The sequence below is a fragment of the Macaca fascicularis genome, chromosome 7, assembly GCF_037993035.2.
Source record: "Macaca fascicularis isolate 582-1 chromosome 7, T2T-MFA8v1.1".
Lineage (NCBI taxonomy): Eukaryota > Metazoa > Chordata > Mammalia > Primates > Cercopithecidae > Macaca > Macaca fascicularis.
In genome coordinates this window covers 86,828,119-86,848,900 of record NC_088381.1, presented here as the reverse complement: position 1 = coordinate 86,848,900, position 20,782 = coordinate 86,828,119, and positions in this window count along the sequence as shown.

The following is a 20,782-nucleotide window of genomic DNA, read 5'->3' as shown; positions in this document are numbered from 1 at the left end:
CAGAGCATATCAGTTCTGTAGTCCAGCCTAAGAACCTGGGCTTTATGATGATAAACTCAAGAAACCATGGAGAATTTTTGAGCAGAGAAATGATAGGATATGAATTTTAACAGAATAATTTTAAAATGCTCTTCAATGAATCATGAAATCATAATGACTACTTTAAATTTACCAAAGGCAGCTCCAAGTGTGTAATAATGATGCAATCTTACCATCTGGCTTAGCTGATACACAAGCTGCTGAATAATGAGATCAGTGGACATACTGGGTATCCTTCAAGGAATCCACATCCCTTTCTCGGTATAAAAATTTTAGTATCAATTTAACAGCAAATAATATGACATTATATTCTATAGCAAAGACCTAAAGCAAAGAAAAAAATATGTATTTTTCAGATTAAGTAAAATCTAACACAAGTGAATCAAAGAATACAAGATAGACTGCCAGCCACAAAAAATGTACAAAATAATGCCTGTCTTATTATTATTAATGTAAAATATGAGCAAATTCATATATTTTGATAATAAAGCTACAGGTAAAGGATCACACTGATATTCTATTTTAAAAGGGCGGGAAGGTCGCCGAAGGCCAGGAGTTCAAGGTTACAGCATGCTACATTTGCATGACTGTATTCCAACCTAGGTGACAGAGTCAGACCCTGTTTCAAAAAATAAAAATATTTAATTCTGTTTTCAGTTCTTAGTTCATATGTTTGTGTTTTACTGTTATTTGGTATAATAGGTATTAAATATTTAAATTAGTACATTAATTGCCACCATGTATGGTCTCTACACAGGAGCAGACATCCTTTCAGAAATCAGTCAGACATGCACATTGACTGCAATTTTATTTTTCAAAAAATGATTACAAGCAAAATTCCCCCACTAAATAGCAATGAATTTATTTTTAGGGATGGCCATGTAGTTTAGTAAAAGCATCTTCATATAAAGTTTTGAAATTATTGTTTAGAAATTAGAATAATTAAGTAAAGGTATAATATGTGTCTCTGAAAAATCATAAACAGAACAGAATCAAAAACTGAAGGACCTTCTTGTTTATCCAGCCAAGTTTATTTCATTTTATATAGCAGGGAATGAAAGCCTATAGAATCAAATGAATTGTGCACCTTCACAACGCATTACATAGAAAGGCATTTTTGCATTTTCTAAAGGGAACAGAAGAGTTCAAGATGTAAAGAAATAATTTTTCATCTCAGCATGTCCATAAAGTAAGCATATTTATAATTTACTCTCTGTGCCAGAATTCTGGGGGGAACTTAAATAAGGGCATATATAATAATAAAGCTCTGGGCAGATTCTTTAACTTGGTAGTGTTATTAAATCCTTCATCTGGTTTTCAATGTAAGCAATCATGTTAATATTCAAGACAATAATTAAGTTCAATTAATTATGAGCCACATCAAGTGCTTTGCTAAGATCCATGAACATTACATTTGGGCTTTTTCTTTATAGACCAATCTTTTACTCACCTAAAATAAATTGATTGAAGTTAATTTTTTTCCTAAACTTCTATTACTTTTCAATAGTTATTATCTTTATCTTGTTCATTCATAGTTGCCTCTTTAAATTTATTATGTAATAAAATAAGACTAATCAAATAATCATTACTGACATTTTTTATGTCTTCATGTTTTCTATCAGATTTCTCTCTACTTTTTCTCAAGTCTTTAAAAGAATTTTGTTTGAGAATAATTTGCATTTCCCAAATGCAGAGCAATGCTATGTACCAATTTGTGTAGCTACATGTTAGAAAAATGAGACATTATTTATTCAATTTTATTGATGAATAATAGAGAAAAAGAGTTATTATGACACGTCTCAAGAAGTAGTACCAAAGGTTGTATCAAGAGAATAAACTCAGAAATTCTTACTATAAACTTGGATTTATTACCTAAAAAGGAAATAAATAATGACTATACATGAAATAATGGCCTCTTTAATTTAACTTAGGAGTAGCTGGCTTAATATCTCAAACACAAAATCACATTAGAAAACTATAGAGAATATCTTGTCAAGGTTACCAATGGGCCACTTTATCAATTAGTGATTAAAAACAACTTTGTGGCTTTTCCTTTAAGGAAAGGAATGAAGTTATTCAAAGAGTTAAATCATTAAAAGTAGTTTTATGATAAATCTTCCTCTTTCACACATAATTTGGATAGTGTATCTTTAATAAATTTTTACTCTTGTATATCAGCCTAGAAACAGATGAAAGAAATGTTGATGAATTCAATTTTCTATGTCTCCCTGTTTCAAAGTGAGTCAAGAAAGAGCTGATTTAGCATCACACTCTCAGAAAAATAGCTTAATTCAGTTGCTTTGGGATATTTACCCATAAACTAAAATTGTATCTTATAGAGAATTTCAAGAGCATAATTTTTGCTCTTCAAATTTATTATTCAAACCCTAACTAGAAAATGGGCAGTGGAAGTTAATACTAATTAGATTTTTTAAAAATCTGCAAAGAGATGAATAATATTATAGCCAGTAAATGGTTCTCAGTGTCCAGTAATTGAGAAGTTGTCTCTATTAAAATTTTATTCTTCAAGAATATTTATCAGGAGACAGGAGGGTGAACTCTCTCCAATATGTGGCTGAATTTTATATTCACCTGACTGCTTATCATATTGAGTACTCTGAAATTTGTATGGCTTTATGTAGTGAGAATTATCGAGATACTTGTCTCTGAGATAAGAAAACACACAATTGACTGGGAAAACTATGACTTCTTTTGCTCATATACTTTTGAGTAAACATGATATGAGTTAACTCATACACTTTTATGCTGTGAGGGGGTCTCTTTGTGTTAGATTTCCCAACCAACTGACCGATCCAAATAACCAATTCCCATCCAAATGACCCACACACAGTGGAGCAGAGCACCTGGCTCATACTAAGTACACAAAGATCTTCATGAACTGTGAGACTCGGTGTCTTTGTTTTCCCAGTTGTAAAATGATCTCCAAGTTGATATAGCTCCACATATATTTTGGCAGTGGAAGAAAAATTTCTCACTGCTTTAATAAATATAAAAAGGGTTGAAACAGGAAATTTAGGGGGAATTAATGATTTAGCATGACATTGTTTTGAAATAGATTAGGTAATGGGATTCAAAATTGGAGTTTCGCAAAAAATAGCAATGAATGCAAAGTTTAACTGTACATGCATCTCTCTTGGTGATTGCCTTGATTACAATGATCTTTTTCATCTTAATTATATACAGTTAAATAGACACCTTTATATGAAACAAAATCAAATTTATGGTAGAATAATTCTCCGGCAAGTTAGTTCCCATTTGGGAAATGTAAAGTGGATTTGCATGGCATCAGTGCAGAACACAAAGGGTGAACAATAGGTTAAATAGAAATAATGAACTTAGATATACAAATACTTCCTAGGTAAAGAGACCTGGTATATACTTTAGTCATAATCTATATAAATCTGTCTATTCTCTATCGATCTATTTTGTGTGTACACACTTAATTCCATCTGTTCTCTCTGACACTTGGAAGGATACCACAGAAGAATAAGGGAAGATAGGTCAAATCTAAAACACCAGAAATTTGCAGCCACCTTCCTTTTAACTATTTGCGCCTAACTTTCCAATAAATGTGTGATTACAGAGGACATGTAAATGTAGACTCTTTTTTCCCAGTGGTTTAATAGACTTTATAAATACTTGACAGAGATATGAGAGTCTAGAGATTTTAAACACCAGTTTCATATTACTAATTTAATATCCCTATGAAAGATATGTATATATCTTTATATATATTATGTATCTTATATATAATATATAAGATATAAAATGGAATATTAGGAACTTTAAATACTTGCACAAGGACAAGACAGCTTTGAAAAGAATTCACTCTTTTTAAATCTAAATTTCACTTATCTGACTTTGCAGACTCAATGTTCATATTAAGGAAGATATGAAAATTTTGAATATTAAAAATGGGTTCTATATTTACACTTACATGTACAGCAAGTCCTCTAATAGGGATGTTTCATTCAATGTTATTCAGTTATAACGATGATGACAAAAAACTGTTGATTCCCAGTTGGGTCCACTGCCTATGTTGTTTGCACTTCTCCCCATGTTTGCACGGGTTTTCTACATGTACTCTGGTTTCCTCCCACATTCCCACATTCCAAAGATGTGCACTTTAATTAGTGTGTCTACATTGTCCCAGTTGTAGCGAGTGGAGGGAGTGTGTGAGTGTGCCCTCCGATGGATGGCATCCTCTCCAGGGTTGTTTTTCACTTTGTGTCCTGAGCTGCTGGGATAGGCTCTGGCCACCCATGCGCCTGAACTGGATGGAATTAGCAGGTAAATAATTGTCTTGTTTTTATTATTCTTTCTTAAATGCATGTGTAGCTCACATTTATTTCAATGTTTAATTTTAGAAGTGTTTTGGTCTTTATTTAGAAGTGTAGTTATATTTTTGTGATCAGAAATATGCCATAGGAACTTAATTTGCCTATGGCAAAATCAGTTTCGTTATACATTGTTTTGCTTAAACTCCCAGTTTCCAAGAACCTATTGACAATGTTAAGTGAGGACTGCCTATACATTTACAGTATATTATCTACAACGTACTTTTAATGTACCACCTTAATAAAGAATTTAAGATGATCATACTTAGGGGTAATATATATTTATCCCTATTAAGATAGCTTCTGTTGAGCTATCTTGGGGAAATGTTGGTTTAGTAGAAAAAACACCGGACTCTGTCAAAGATTGGGTTCAATTCCCAGTTCCAGTATGCCAAGACCCTGGGAAAGACATTCAGTTTAGGCCTCAGTTACTTTCTGTAAATTAGGAATAAGAATGTAATCCATTACCCAGTTGCTGTGAATGATTATTTATTAACTGAATATTTGTTCAAGGTCTTAATTCGTATTGGAATTTAAAAATTAATAATTTTTTATTGTATAAATACAAGGAATATTATGCATTCCGTTTGTGCAAGGCATTCTGCTGGGTACAGAGCTCAATTATCTTGCTTTTGTCCAATTTTGTTTGTGAAAATGAGCTTTGCATCATTGGGCAGATGGTCCTAAGACATTCTTCCCTCAATCGTTTTTCAGCAACTTTTTATTGAGCACTTCTGTGCTTGGCACTGTTTCTAGTTTCTGGTGACACAGAGGTCAACATGACTAACAATTTCCATGCTGTCAGGAACCCATTTATCTTTAATTGTTTGAAATTAACACTAAAACAATCAGAAAACATGAGTATAAATCAGAAGGCAAAAAATAAGATAACTAAAATAGGAGGATAAAGGGGGAAATATTAGCTATTCTGAAAACATATTTTCTGTTTAACTTCCTTTTTAGTAATTTCTAATTGAAATCACTCACACTTCAAATATAAAGCAATTTATAGAACATTATGAATATTGGACAAGTTAATAACACAGTTAAATGAATAAACGTTTATTTGGAAAACTCATATGTAATACAATACTGCTAACTAATTTGTTTTTGACCAACAGAGTTTCATATACCCTTTATTTTTAAAAGAAAAATAAATATTTTTTCCAACAGAGAAAGTTGCTAATATATGTATTTGTGCTTGTTTCTTTTGAAGAAATTATTAGCTCTGTGAATAGTCCCTTTATCATTCAGCAAAATAATGTAAAATCAGCAATAATAAGAATGTTTATGATATCTCTATTAGCATTTGTATTATACTTTTACAGTTTATTGATAGGAATCTACATCTTCTCTTCTACTTACTCATTAAGAAGAAATGAATAAATATTGTATAATCATGTAACAATGACTCTAGAATGCCTTAACAAGGAGGTCCCCAACCTTTTTGTCACCAGGGACCAGTTTCACAGAAGACAATTTCTCCACAGACCGTGCTGGGGGATGGTTTTGGGATAAAACTGTTCCACCTCAGATCATCAGGCATTAGTTAGATTCTCATAAGGAGCACACAACCGAAATCCCTCACATGCACAGTTCACAATAGGGTTCGTGTTCCCATGAGAATCTAATGCCACTGCTGATCTGATAGGAGGCAAAGCTCAGGCAGTAATACTGGCTGGCTGCTTACCTCCCACCATGCGGACCAGTTCCTAACAGGCCATGGGCCACGGACCAGTTCCAGTTGTTGACCATGGCTTGGGGACCCCTGGTTTAACATGCTAATGGGTTACAAGTTGCTTTTATAGTACTTAATGCATAGTTTGAAAAACTACATATGTTTTAAATTACTTTAAGGTAGTTCATATAGCCATTAAATCCTTAAACATCTACCATTAATATTTCAGTGGTTCAATACCATTTTTTTTAGGCATCTTGTCTTAAACTTTGCAAACTTAATAGCATAGAAATGTGTTAGGTAAAGTTGAATATGAGAATACAGCACAGCACTTCTACATTGAAATAGCAAATTTGAGTCGTAGCTACCGTTGTCTATTGATTTGAAAATAATGAGTTAAAATTTGACATACTTAACATTCTCAGGTAATCATTCAAAAGATTTGAGAAGGCATGAGTAAATTATTCTTTAGAGAAAAACAAGCAGAGCTATGCTGCTGCAATGAGGAATAAATCTCAAAACTTGCATTAAGTTGAGTGGAGGAAAAGCATGAGGAGAGCTTCTATTCATCCTATGAGTCATCTATGGCACAAATAAGATATTCCAAATGAGCACAATTAACCCAGGGATAGATTTTAATTGACTTCAAAATTCTTACAGATTTGTCAAGAGCTTCTAAGTGACTTTCATGAGAAGCTTTTTGGCTTCCACTTTGACTCAGCCAGAAGCCTAACCAAATAGAAAATACAAAGACAAGCAAACACACACAAAAACAATACGCTTTGATATTCTTGGATATTATACTGACAATCCTAAGGTACAAAAGGGGTCAAGATCATAAAGAAAACAAAAAGCCAAAAATGTATATTACCATTATGTTATAAAATACTAATGTGGCTCAAAAATCTCTCAGAAACCTATAGACTAGAAATGTGAAGAATGCTTAGATTCACATGTTGATTGCTTTGTAGAAATAAAAAAAAAAAAAAGTTGTATCTCACTGCTTATTTACAAGTTTGTAATTATTGTTAGAAAACAATAAAAGTCAAGTGTATGCACGCTATGTAGTGATTTTGTTTGCCCAAACTGGCTGCTATTAATAAGTGATCATTGATTTCAGTATTAAGGAGGTAGAATACAAATAAAATAATACTATCTAATACTGGCTAATTTAAATTCTGGCTACAGTCATATCTAGTCAAACAATTATGCTCACCAACTTCACACTTACTCAACAAAGTAGAAGGGGGGTGTTATTCCCAGAAAAAAATATTAACTAGTTCAACTGCTTTCAATAGGGGCCTTCTGATGGCTTAGCAAAAGCAGTTAGATACTATTAAGAACTCTTTTTCTTTTAGCAAACAGAGCGTTCAAATTATTCTTCCTACAAACCTAGGGAGCCTGCCATTGTAAACTAAGCAAGATGTCATTTTAAACCATTTACCTCTTGACAAAGGAGGAGAGTATGCAACCAGAGCATTGGAGCAAAGACCCTGTGTTCTTTTATACACAACAACGTAATGTCTTTTTAGCGTATAGATTCTCTTTCTCAATTTATACTTAGGTAATTAAAAGCAAAATGTTGGTATCTCCAGTAAAATTCACGGTAATTACATCAACTTTTAATTCTTTGGATTTCTGTAAGAATTTCATAATGAAATAACTTCCAGAAAGCTTGCTGTGTATTTCTAGTGTTTTAGACTTTCTCTTTTGAATTTTAATTCTACTGTTCAAAAGTACAATTTTTGCAGGACACCAAAATAACCTCTGTGAAATAAATTATTGCTTCAAATTTTTCTATTTTTATGAAATTTATACAAATTTTTGTTATCCATGAAATAATTAAATATTGAAATTTGATGTGAGTTATTATATTGCTGGGTAGCAATCCATGGTGGTTTTATTGAATTGAAGCAAATAAATTAGGAAAGGAAGTACAAGTACAATATGGTACTTTGATTTCTAATATAGTATGTAGTCATTTTTATTAACTCTTCATTACTTATTTAATATACATCTACACAGGAAAGGTCATAGAACTATGCACCTAGAAGATACAAAGACTTCTATCATTTCCATAAAGAGCTTAAGTATTATGGAGAAGACTAATATATGTTATTTATTTTTCATAAATTTCCTCAAAAAAATAACTCTTAGAAGGCTAGTCAAAGAAGAATTAGAAAACAAAAAAAATGGTAGCCAGTGTGTATATTATTGGCCAATTCAACAGTCTACTCTATAAGTCTGTCACTGGAAGCTCCATTTTGGGAACAGAAAGGGTCGTGGAGTCCCTGGCTCCCAGCCGGGGTGCGTGTCTGTCCCCCTGAAAACACCCCAAAGTTGCAAGAAGCCCCACTTGAAACGTGGACAGGCGGCCAGGTTTTCAGGGGGAGGCTGAAGCAGGCCTGGGACAAAAGCAGCGAGGCCGAAGAGGAGGCTGGGGTGCCCCGCCTGAGGTCAGGGCCTTTCTGGCAGCACCCGCGCCCAACCCGGGGGAGTCATGGAGTCCCTGGCTCCCACCTGGGGTGCGTGTCTTCCCCGACAGGGGCATCCCAAAGCGGCAAGAAGCCCCCGGGTGATGAGGACATGCGGCCAGGCTTTCAGCCGGAGGTTGAGGCAGGGCTGGGAAAAAGCGGTGAGGCCAAAGAGGAGGCCGGGGTGCCCCGCCAGAGGTCAGGGCCTTCCCAGCAGCCCCCGCGCCCAACCCGGCGGTCATGGAGTCCCTGGCTCCCACTTGGGGTGTGTGTCTCTCCACCCAGGGGCACCCCAAAGCAGCAAGAAGCACCCCCGCTGGATGGGGACAGGTGGACAAGCTTTCAGGGGGAGGTTGAGGCAGGCCTGGGAAAAAAGGCCAGTAAGTTAACAACTTGTAAGCTGTCACTTCTGTCCTTACAAGAAGAAAAAAAAATGAACAAGCAGAAAATCACTTTTTTTTATTTCATTACAGAACTGAGGTTGCGGAGGAAACCACCACCATGAAATTTAGAGAGAGGGGCCAATTCATGGAGTTGCAGCAGAGATTTTGCTTACCTGGAGCAGAAGCTGCTGAAATCATACAAAGATAGAAACATACTGAATTAGTCCATTTTTACGAGGCTAATAAAGACATACCTGAGACTGGGTAATTTATAAAGAAAAAGAAGTTTAATAGACTCATAGTTCGACATGGCTGGGGAGGCCTCAGAATCACGGTAGAATATGAAAGGTACATCTTCCATGGTGGTGGGCAAGAGTGAATTAGAGAACCAAGTTAAAGGTGTTTCCCATTATAAAACCATCAGATCTCATGATCTGATTCACTGTATTCACTCCCACAAGAACAGTATGGTGGAACCCCTCCCCCCACCATCCTTCAATTATCTCCCACAGGGCCCCTCCCACAACACATGGGAACTACAATTATGGGAACTACAATTCAAGATAAGATCTGGGTGGGGACTCAGCCAAACCATATCACATGTATGAGGTAACTTTGACAAATTGCTAGAGGTTCAGTGGGACAAGTGTAACAGTGAGAAACTCCTGTGAGAAGTCCACATTTTTGTGGTTTTAACTCCAGGTACACCACCAGGTGCTAACATTGAAGACCCAAGAAAGATCCCCTCTTGGCATTAGCACATAGAGGGAAACCAACAAAATTCATCTGAATTGAAGACTGTAACAAAATAAAAAATCTCAAAGAAAATAAGTAAATTGATTTTAATTGAAATTTAAAAACATAGCTTTTTAAAATTTTTATTTTAGGTTTAGGAGTACATGTGAAAATGTGTTACACAGGTAAACACATGTCATGGGGGTTTGTTGTACATATTATTTCATCACTTAGGTATTAAGTCCAGTACCCAATAGTTACCTTTTCTGCTTTTCTCTCCCTCATCTCTTCCAACTCTCCCTCATCAAGTAGACCCCAGTGTCTATTGTTTCCTTATTTGTGTTCATAAGTTTGTTTTTTGCTTTTAGACAGTCTCCCTCTTGTCACCAGGCTGGAGTGCAATGGTACAATCTCAACTCACTGCAACCTCTGCCTTCCAGGTTCAAGTGATTCTCCTGCTTCAGCCTCCCGAGTAGCTGGGATTACAGGAGTGAGCCAACATGCCCAGCTAATTTTGAATTTTTAGTAGAGACAGGGTTTCACCATGTTGGCCAGGCTGGTCTCTGCCCACCTTGGCCTCCCAAAGTACTGGGATTACAGGTTTGAGCAACCACACCCAGCCTGTGTTTGTAAGTTCTTATTATTTAGCTCTCATTTATAAGTGAGAACATGAGGTAATTGGTTTTCTGTTCCTGCATTAGTTTTTTTTTTTAAAGAATAATGGTCTCTAGCTCCAACTATATTTCTGCAAGACATGATCTCATTCTTTTTTATGGCTGCATAGTATTCCATGGTGTGTATGTACCACATCCTCTATATCCAATCTGTCATTGATGGGCTTTTAGATTGATTCCACATCTTTGCAATTGTGAATGGTGCTGCAGTGAACATTCACATGCATGTGTCTTTATGGTAGAATGATTTATATTCCTCTGGGAATCTACCCAGTAACAGAATTGCTGGATTAAATGATAGTTATGCTTTTAGCTCTTTGAAGAATCGCCAACCTACTTTCCACAATGGTTGAACTAATTTACACTACCATCAACAGTGTATAAGTGTTCCTTTTCTCTGCAATCTCACAGCAATCTGTTATTTTTTTGGTTTTTTAACAATAGCCATTCTGACTGGTGTGAGATGGCATCTCATTTTGGTTTTGATTTGCACTTCTCTGATAATCAGTGATACTGAGCACTTTGGGAGGCTGAAGTGGGCGGATCACGAGATTAGGAGATCGAGACCATCCTGGCTAACATGGTGAAACCCCGTCTCTACTAAAAATTAAAAAAACAAAATTAGCCAGACATGGTGGCAGGCTCCTGTAGTCCCAGCTATTCGGGAGGCTGAGGTGGGAGAATGGCATGAACCCAGGAGGCAGAGGCTGTGGTGAGCCAAGATTGTGCCACTGTACTCCAGCCTGGGTGACAGAGCAAGACTCCGTCTCAAAAAGAAAAAAAAAAAAAAAAACCTCAATGAGCTTGTTAAGCAATGGAAAGCGGAACTTACCTGTAATTAGAAGTTAACCAGAGCCGGGCGCAGTGGCTCAAGCCTGTAATCCCAGCACTTTGGGAGGCCGAGACGGGCGGATCACGAGGTCAGGAGATGAGACCATCCTGGCTAACATGGTGAAACCCCGTCTCTACTAAAAAATACAAAAAACTAGCCAGGCGTGGTGGCGGGTGTCTGTAGTCCCAACTACTCGGGAGGCTGAGGCAGGAGAATGGCCTAAACCCGGGAGGCGGAGCTTGCAGTGAGCTGAGATCCGGCCACTGCACTCCAGCCTGGGCGACAGAGCGAGACTCTGTCTCAAAAAAAAAAAAAAAAAAAAAAGAAGTTAACCAGAAGCTTTCAAAAATGTAATAGTTGACACGGAAATCAAGGAAAGAGAAAAATCATTTATGTGATTCCTAATAATAAAATATATCAAAATCAAGGTAGATTTAGAAATAGAGGCATTTTCTAAATGAAATTCAAGGCTGCCAGATTAGAAGGACAATATCAATATAATACAATGTCTTTTCCATTAATTTTTAAAATTTGTCCTATAATGACCTATAAATTTGCCCCACTGATAAAATGGAATCTGAAAATCGGGATACAGATACTGTGGGAAGAATGATAAATTGAACTTAATTACAGCAACAGTCTAGTCCCTGGACCAGGCCCAAGAAAACAAAATGGAACCATACTCAACTAAGATTAACAATTCAGTTAGCAAGTGGTAAGAAGGCCTATTGTAATTGAGCGGTTTTCAGTCTTTGGAGTACATGGAATCACCTAGAAGCTTTTCCACACCCATACTTTTCAGATGTTCTGATTTGTTAGGCCTGAGCCAAGGTGCAATTCTTATATTTCTGCCTGTTAAATTGCTATAGGTAATTCTGATATATACAAAGACTAAAGACTAAGAACAATTCCTTGAGTACAGTGACAACCTCCACCTGGAATAGTCCAAATCCTAATTACCCTGATTCCTCCACCAACAGCACCAACAGTTCCCAAACTGTTGTACTAGAAAGTCTTGTGAATGCTCTTTGAAAAAAAATAAAATAAAATCATGGCCATGTAAATTCATTGTTCTGAGAAATCCTGTTAAATTTACCAAGCATTTCAAAAATTGATTTATTAATCAATAATCCCAAAGTGCTGGGATTACAGGCATGAGCCACCATGCCCAGTCTTCCATAAGACATTTAAAGGCACTTCCAAAGGTAGAATCAACAAACTTGCCAAAAGTCAGTGGCAAGATCTCTAGACTCAGACCCACCTTCAAGTTCCAACCCCCGCAATTTAAAGCCAATCAATTGTCCTCCCAGAATAATATCAGATAGCAATTAACACGTGGTCCTCGACTTCTCCAGATTAGCTACAAAAAGATATATACTGTTAACAGGGGAAATAGTGTGAACTGAAGTCTTTAACAGATAACATTAATCAAAAACATTCCTATGGATAAATGATTATATATAAAAAAAAGTTTCTCACCAACAAAAGCCTCTATAAATTTCAGATTGATCTGATGACAATTTAACTTATTTTTTAAATGCGTAATTATGTCAAATAAATTTCACTACAAAGGCCTGAATACAGTCTCTGAGTCTAAGGTCCTCCCCATCTTCTCCTCAATTTCACATTTGATTATACGTATATTTGAGAGAACATCACTCATTATGTATTTTGGAAGCATCATTGGACATTATCTGATATTTCGAAGATTATTTAAACTAACTGATTGGAAGTCAATGGTACTGTTTGTCCTAAAAGGGTAGGATCCTCATCAGTAGACAGAGACATGTAAGAATAGTCATACTACATCTCCGAAATGTCAGTATCAGGCGGTGGCTTCAAAGCCAAAGTGGTGGTTGGATATAAAGTGGAATTTTAATTGGTGAAAGAGGCAGATAGTGAGAAATGTTGATTCAGTAATAACATGAAGTCCATGAAAGCCTGTGGTTGTGAAGAATGTTGAGCCATAGAGCCCATCAGAGATAGGAAGGGGGGCCTTGAAATATTCAGAGGCTTGTAAAAGGCTAAAGTAAATACCTACGATAATTGTAATGAATAGTGCTTGAAGTATTTGCTTTTGACTACCTTCTACCAGGCTGTCTACAACCTTGGAAGTTTCTTGAGAGCAAGAATCAAGTCTTTTACAGCTTCTAGCATGCCTCTGTGTACCCAACAGGTCCTCAATAAATAATTTGTTACCCTACTTTGTCATAAAATATAGGACATACTTAGTTGTACAGCACGATGTGATTTGATCACACCCAGCCTATGAGTGGAGAATAACAGTGTTGAATCTGTTTAAAAACAACACTCCCTATTCCCTTTTCACCTTCATAGTATGTTTGTTTGGTTTCTAGTAATGTTGGTTCTATCCATATGTTTTTAGGTAACAGTACAATCTGTGTTGTACCTAAGTAAAATTATATCAAGAATTTTATGGGGGAAAATCTAACACGCTGCTCTTAGTTTTGATTAAGATTTTAGATGTTTGAAAATATAAATTCAGATATTGGACAGTGAGGGTTTTATTTTGGAGGTTGGAATAGACTGAGTAGTAGTTGGAATAGTAGTTTTGGGGTAAGACTGCTAGGCTCCTTTGGCTACTTGTGTATGGGGGTGGGGAGAATATACAAGTTTACCAAATCTTTTAAATTCTCACAGTGCTTAGTTTTGTGACTGTACAGAAACTGGCATTGTTTTTCCTAGGTCTCAGTGAAGAAATGTAAGCTATGAGTTTAACATCCTGTTTACTGTGTTTTGGCCAGGATTTTGCAAGTTTTTGTGGAGAAAATTATATTTTTTGTCCTATTTGTAACATATATGTATATCAATATGCTTCCTTGTGTTTTACTATGGTAAAATTGTATCTTGCATATAGATAAATAAGTCTATTAGAGTGAATTTTTAATATAAAATCTTTACTCTGAGGTGGCAGCCTTGTCTAATGGACCGTATGTTTAACTCTTGTTAATACGTCACACTAGAGCCCAGCTTGGTGGCACGCTTTCAGCCATTTGGGAGGCTGAGGCAGGAGGATTGCTTGAATCTAGGAGTTTCAGACCAGCCTGGGCTACATAATGAGATCCCATCTCAGTCAATCAACTAATCAATGAGTTACAAAAAAAGATGAAGATCTTTCTTGCTCTTTTAGAATGTCTTTCTGAGACATTCTAACAAATGTCTTGGTGTCTAAAACAAAAGGATTTATGACAGAGTTACAGCAGTCATCAGAGAAAAATCCTGGACAGATTGCAAATGTATACCAGTTGTGAATTCCTATGACTGCAGTTGAAATCCAACGTTATTTTTGTACAGTCTTTTTGGGTGTATCTGTGTTTAATAACTTGTTTTCAAATTTAGAGGACTGTAGTTATGACTTCTTCTTAGAGACCTTGACCTTGAGGGACTCATAGTTTAATGGAAGAAAGAACTAGAAACCAATAATTTAATGCAGAGAGTGAGGTTCTGTGGTACAGGGTGTATACAGGGTGCAGAGAAGCGCTGTGGCACCGTGTTCTGGCCTCATCTTCTACTGCTCTAGACTTCCTGAAATGCCATTTCCTGACTCTACCTGTTTTTTTCCACCATCTAGACCTCTCTCTGTAGGCACCATTCTCTCTCCTCGCAAGCCTTTTCCACACCTTAAGTGCCTGGCAAAGTTCTCTTTCTTCTGAAGCTTCTTGAAGCCTGCCTCTAGCTCATCCAAATAATTGTTTTGTCTACATCTCTGTTATTTCTTTATAAATAATTACAGTCAATTCTTATTAGTTGCAGTAGTAATATTCTATAAAGTTGCCTGGAACACTGAATTAATCAAACACTAAACCCTTGTTTCCAGGGTAAATATGTGCATACATACGTATCTCACATAGGTTATAATCTTAATTCCTAAAAACAACTCATCCTGGTAGATTGCGTTTTCTTTATTTCTGAAAGAATAAAGGAAGTACAGAAGTGTTAAGTGATTTGCCTGAGGCCACTCCACTAACAGGTGCCAGAGTTATGATTCAGACCCTGCCCAGTTGGCCCCAAAGCCACAGCTTCTTCCACTACCCTGCACTGTCCTCTAGTGTCTCTGTCCTCGGGTCATGTTTGCATGAGAGCTGAAACAAGAAGACCAAGGGTCACCTTATTTAACCTTAGCTTGGGACGTGTGCAAGGAGTGACAGAGTTTTCACTAATGTGTGTCTATCCAGGAGCCACCTTGAAAGCTCCACAAGTATTAATTTGGGGATTACAAAGACATTTTAGCAAGTAAGCAAATTTGCGAATATGGGATTCACAAATAATGAGGGTCGACTGTATTTGTAAGTGACTGCTAGGGTCTGTTTTCATGGTAATCCCTTCCCCCAAGAGTGTGGAATGTTTCTTTAGCTTCTTTGATAGTTTATTTATTCATTCATGTATTTATTAAGTACTTACTATAAACCAGGCTCTGCTTTAATCTGTGATGAACAAGCTAGAGATTAAGGTCCTGCCCTGTGAATTTTATATTAGAGTAAGAAAGACAGTTAAGTCTGGAACTCGGCGGGTGAGGCCCAGGTTGGAATTACAGATTAACTTGACCAAGGTGAAACCTGGTGTGCCCCCTCCTACTTCACATCCCCAGACATACCTCCAGAACATTTCTGTTCTATTCTTGTGTATAAACTGTTCCTTTTGAGCCTCTCTCCATTGATGCATGTCAACCTCCACTTGTCTTTTGTTGATTTTGAGACCACTTGCCCATGTTACTAGCAGGATATTGAAGAAGAATCATACTGACCTGGTTCTGCTACCTACCAGCTGAGTTACTTTGGTCAAGCTCTTGGACTTCTGAGCCTGTTTCCTGATTTCCGAAGTGGTGATATGATGTGTTAGACCCTGGTGGTTTGCAAGGAAGAGGCACACACATATCACCTTTGATGATGAGGGCTGAATGTTAACTTGTATGGAAAGTCATCCAAGCAGCCATGTTGTCTTTGGCCCTGGTACTTTCAAAACCTCACAGAACATTAGTTTAGCAGTGTTTAGGATAGGATTTGAGCTCTGAAGACCTATAGTGTGGTTATTTGTTCATATGTCTGTTTTCCATACTAGACCATGAGCTCCATGAGGGCAGGGTCTACAGTTTCATCTTTCTATCCTAGGCATTCAGTTCAGTGCCTGATACATAGTAATAGAGGCACAAATGTTTCAAAAGTTGAGGAATTTTCAACTCTTCCTGAAAGAATAGGAAGATACAAAGTCTTCTCAGAGAAGGTATTATTTAAGATTTTTTGTTGTTTGTTTTTTGAGATGAAGTCTCGTTCTGACACCCAAGATGGAGTGCAATGGCACGATCTCAGCTCACTGCAACCTTTGCCTCCCAGGTTCAACCACTTCTCCTGCCTCAGCCTCCTGAGTAGCTGAGATTACAGGCATCTGCCACCACACCTAGCTATTTTTTGTATTTTTAGTAGAGATGGGGTTTCACCATGTTGGGCAGGCTAGTCTTGAACTACTGACCTCAGGTGATCCACCCACCTTGGCCTCCCAAAGTGCTGGGATTACAGGCATGAGCCACCATGCCCGGCCTATTTAAGCTGATTCTTTAAGGGTGAGTACAAGTTTTTTCCAGGTGAATAAAACCTTGGAACATTACTCCAAGCAGAGGCCAGCAGGTGCAAAGATGCAGGGATATAGAGATGTTGAAGTTTACTAAACACTACTAGATTAAAAAAACAAAAAGGCAACAATCAAAATCAAAAATTGAAAATAAAAATCACCTGAAAAAAAAACAACTATAAATGGGCTTAGCAAGAGGTCACATTGCAATTAACTATGACCACAGACTCTCAGTAATGGATGGAAATTTTAGGAAAAAAAAATAACATTCTCAGGTTGTTGGCAGAGTGTCTAAAACAATTTAGAAATACAGGTATTGAATTCTGGGAATAATTACACTGTAGTGAAATCATTTCCTTCTCTGTGTATGAAGCATGTGTGAAGCATGAACAGCACACTGTTCAAGGTGCTGAAAATCAGACTCTTCTCAAGGAGCTCATGAGCAATCAAGGGAGATGGATGGGTAAGCAACTGATTATCATGTGACAAGTGAGGTAATAGAGATATGACTAAAATGATATCTAAAGAAGAGCAAAGGAATTATTCATAATATAAGGAGTGCTGGGGAAAGATTTCTGAAATGAAGCCAGCCGGGCATGATGGCTCACACTTGTAATACCAGCACTTGGGGAGGTGGAAATGGGAGGATCCAGGAGGATCTAGGAGTTCAAGACCAGGCTGGTCAACAGAGCAAGACCCTGCCATCTCTATATTTGAAAAATAAATAAATAATTTTTTTTAATGAAGTGATATTTGAGCACTCTGGAGCACCATGCAAATATAGGACAGACTGAAGGAATTTATGCAGCTTAATTTAACGTTTTTTGAAAATTTATATTGCAGAAGTAGTACATATTTACTGTTGTGAAATTAGAAAGAATTGATAGGCAAGGAGCGCAGTCTACAAAGCACTCCATAGATCCACCATACTGAGACAATGCTTAATGCTTTGATAGATTTATTTATTTTATACTTTCTATACATATGCATGTATTGCATACATACATGCACATGGTTAAATAGAAATGGTTCTCCTTGGTATTCTGTTTATTCATTTATCGTTATGAAGTAAATCCCCAAAGAGTACATTTGCTTTGCCCGAGGGAGTCTTTTGCTACATGCTGCTGTACATAATGAAAACTAAAAAAAGGGCTAACTTTTCAGCCTTGTGACCTTGTGGTGATTCAAACAGAGGCTTCATGAAAGGCAGATTCAGAAATGAACTTGGTGTGTGTGGGTGGTTATGCTTGGCATTATTGTTTGTAATAGTATGATAGGGACGATTTCAGAGTCCGCCAACTGGGAACTGGTTAAGTAAAGGGTGGTACATCCAAACGATGCATACTCTGCAGCTAAAAAGAAGAATGAGAAAGACCTCTGTAGTCATGCAGAAGAACTTGAACCTATAGTGTGTGTTTTTTAAAAGGGAGAAGGAATGGTATCGTATGTATGGTGTGCTACGTTTTGTGTTGAGAGAGAAGAGTAGAATAAGAATATACATGTGTATTTGCAAAGATAAATTCTGAAAAGATATGTAAGAAACCAATTAAAAGTGTTTGGCTGTGGAAGGAGAATAAGACTGTGAATGGAATTTTGCCACATACTTTTATAGTTAGATTTACAAATTTTCTGAACTTTGTATTTGTACACATGACCCATTTAAAAATAAGTGAATGAAGGAATGAAGTAGGATTATGAGAAAGAGATAAGAAAAAAGGATCTAAGGGGCTGCCCATCTTTTTAGTACCCAGTGAATATTAATACATAACAATAGCAGCAAATATTGGAAGAGTACCCCTAGAAGGGTAGGGAGTCAGCCTTTCCTTTGTCTTTTCCTCAGTTTCATATATTTAAAAATATATATTCTGAGAACAATAAAACAATTTGAAATAAAAATATCTCCAGATCTCTTAAAATGAAAGGAAGATGGAGCAGCTTTATGTAGTGCACTTCCCAAAAATGGACTGATTTCCCTCAAGAGACAGGGATTCTAGCCTACATGGGATACATATGGGAGAAAAAATAAGAAAAAGAAAAGAGACTTAAATATAAATAAATGAAAATAACACTTCTCCCTGATTATAAAGGAAATCACATTCTTTTTATAATAATTTGGATGACAAATATTATGAAAAATCTTTAATTTGTCACTCAAAACATTCTGGTTTGTTGCTTTGTATACTTTTTTATGCATGTAAACATTTTAAAAAGTGGAATCATAATAGATAGTCTTTTGTCACTTACTATATTTTGGGCATATTTCTGTGGCAGTAAATATATCCTGGCATCATCATTTTTAATAGCTGGATGTATATTAAGTTAATCATTGTCACCCCAGAGGTGAATTTTCTTATATATATATTTTAATGGACTCGAGCAAGCATTTTTGGACTGAATTCACAGAAGTAGAATTTCTGGAGGGTAATAATTTTTAGAGTCTTTAATAGAAATTTTCAAATTATCCTCCAGGAAAAGTGGCTCAGTTTATATTCCCACCAAGAGGGACAGAGCTCCAGGTTCCCCCTTCCATTTTTCACCTTTGCTGCCTTTATACAGAAAATATCAGTGTTTTCATGACATTTCTTTGATTTCTAGTGCTTTGAATCTTTTTTATATATCTATGGGCCATTTTTATTTTTGTGAGAAGTGCCTGTTTCTCCATTGCGCATTTTCTGCTGAAAATCATTTGTTTTTTTTTTTTTCTAAGTAATTTTAAAGATTTCTTTATAGGCTAAGGATACAAACCTTTTGTCATTGAGGTTTCAAAAACTTTTTCCCAGTAAGTATTTGTTATTTCATTTTATTTTTTCTTTTCTTTCTTCCTTCCCTTCTCTTTCCTTCCCTTTCCTTTCCTTTTTTCCTTTCCTTTCTTTTCCTTTCCTTTCCTTTCTTTTCTTCTTTCTTTCCTTCCTTTCCTTCCTTTCTTTCCTTTTCCTTTCTTCCTTCCTTCTTCCTTTCTTTTCCTTTTCCTTTTCCCCTTCCTTCCTTCCTTCCCTCCCTCCCTCTCCTCCTTCCTTCCTTCCTTTCTTCCTTCCTTCACATTCCAAACTCCAAAGTCACATTTCACTTAATTTTTATCCTGCCAAATTTGAAAGCATTTTACCTTAGTGATTTTCGTGTAAACAGGAGCAGGAGAGAATGCCATTATCTAGGTCTTGCTCTGTCACCCAGACTGGAGTGCAGTGCCATAATCATAGCTACTGCAGCCTCAAACTCCTAGGCAGAAGCAATTTTCCTACCTCAGCCTGATGAGTAACTAGGACTACAGGTGTGTGCAACCACGCCCAGCTATTTTTTAAATTTTTTTGTGGAGATGTGAATTCACTATGCTGCCCAGGCTAGTCTTGAACTCCTGACTTCAAGTAATTCTCCCACCTTGGCTTGTCAAAGTCCTGGGATTACAGGTTTGAACTACTGCTCCCAGCCGAGAGTTTAGTTTTGTTTGCTAGTGGTGTTCTTGGTATCTTTTCATGCTTGAGGCTTTGGTGCTAGTGCTGAAGTATTACACTCACCATCCAAGGTTTACAGGACTTTTGTTTTAATATGGAACAGATGGAACAGTTTAGTTCTGCACCTTTGCAGGTATACAAAATGTGCCTACCAGGACTCTGCTTTATATCCATTGAAAGCAAGAAGTAATACAGTAAAACTTTGCCTGGCTAGAGGCTTTGAAGGAATGGAGTGTTCTGGATGAATTCTATTAACTTGGAAGTATGAAGGTGAAAAAATGTCAGAACTTAATTTTCTTTTGAATGCAATTTAGAAATACAGCCAATAATTCCACTTTTCTTCTCTAGTAAGTTTGGACATTCTTATCTACTTGGTATTTTATTATAGAACTCCTAGTGTGCCTGAGACTTACATTGTGAAGATAATTTTATAAAACTTTAGCTATAAGAGGATGTAAATAGTCTTGTATGAGATCAGGCTGGATGAGAACTAATACTTGTAAATATACTTTTTAGACTAAACTTCTGATTGCCACTTGTTTTCTTATTGAACTCATAAAAATAAAACACATTG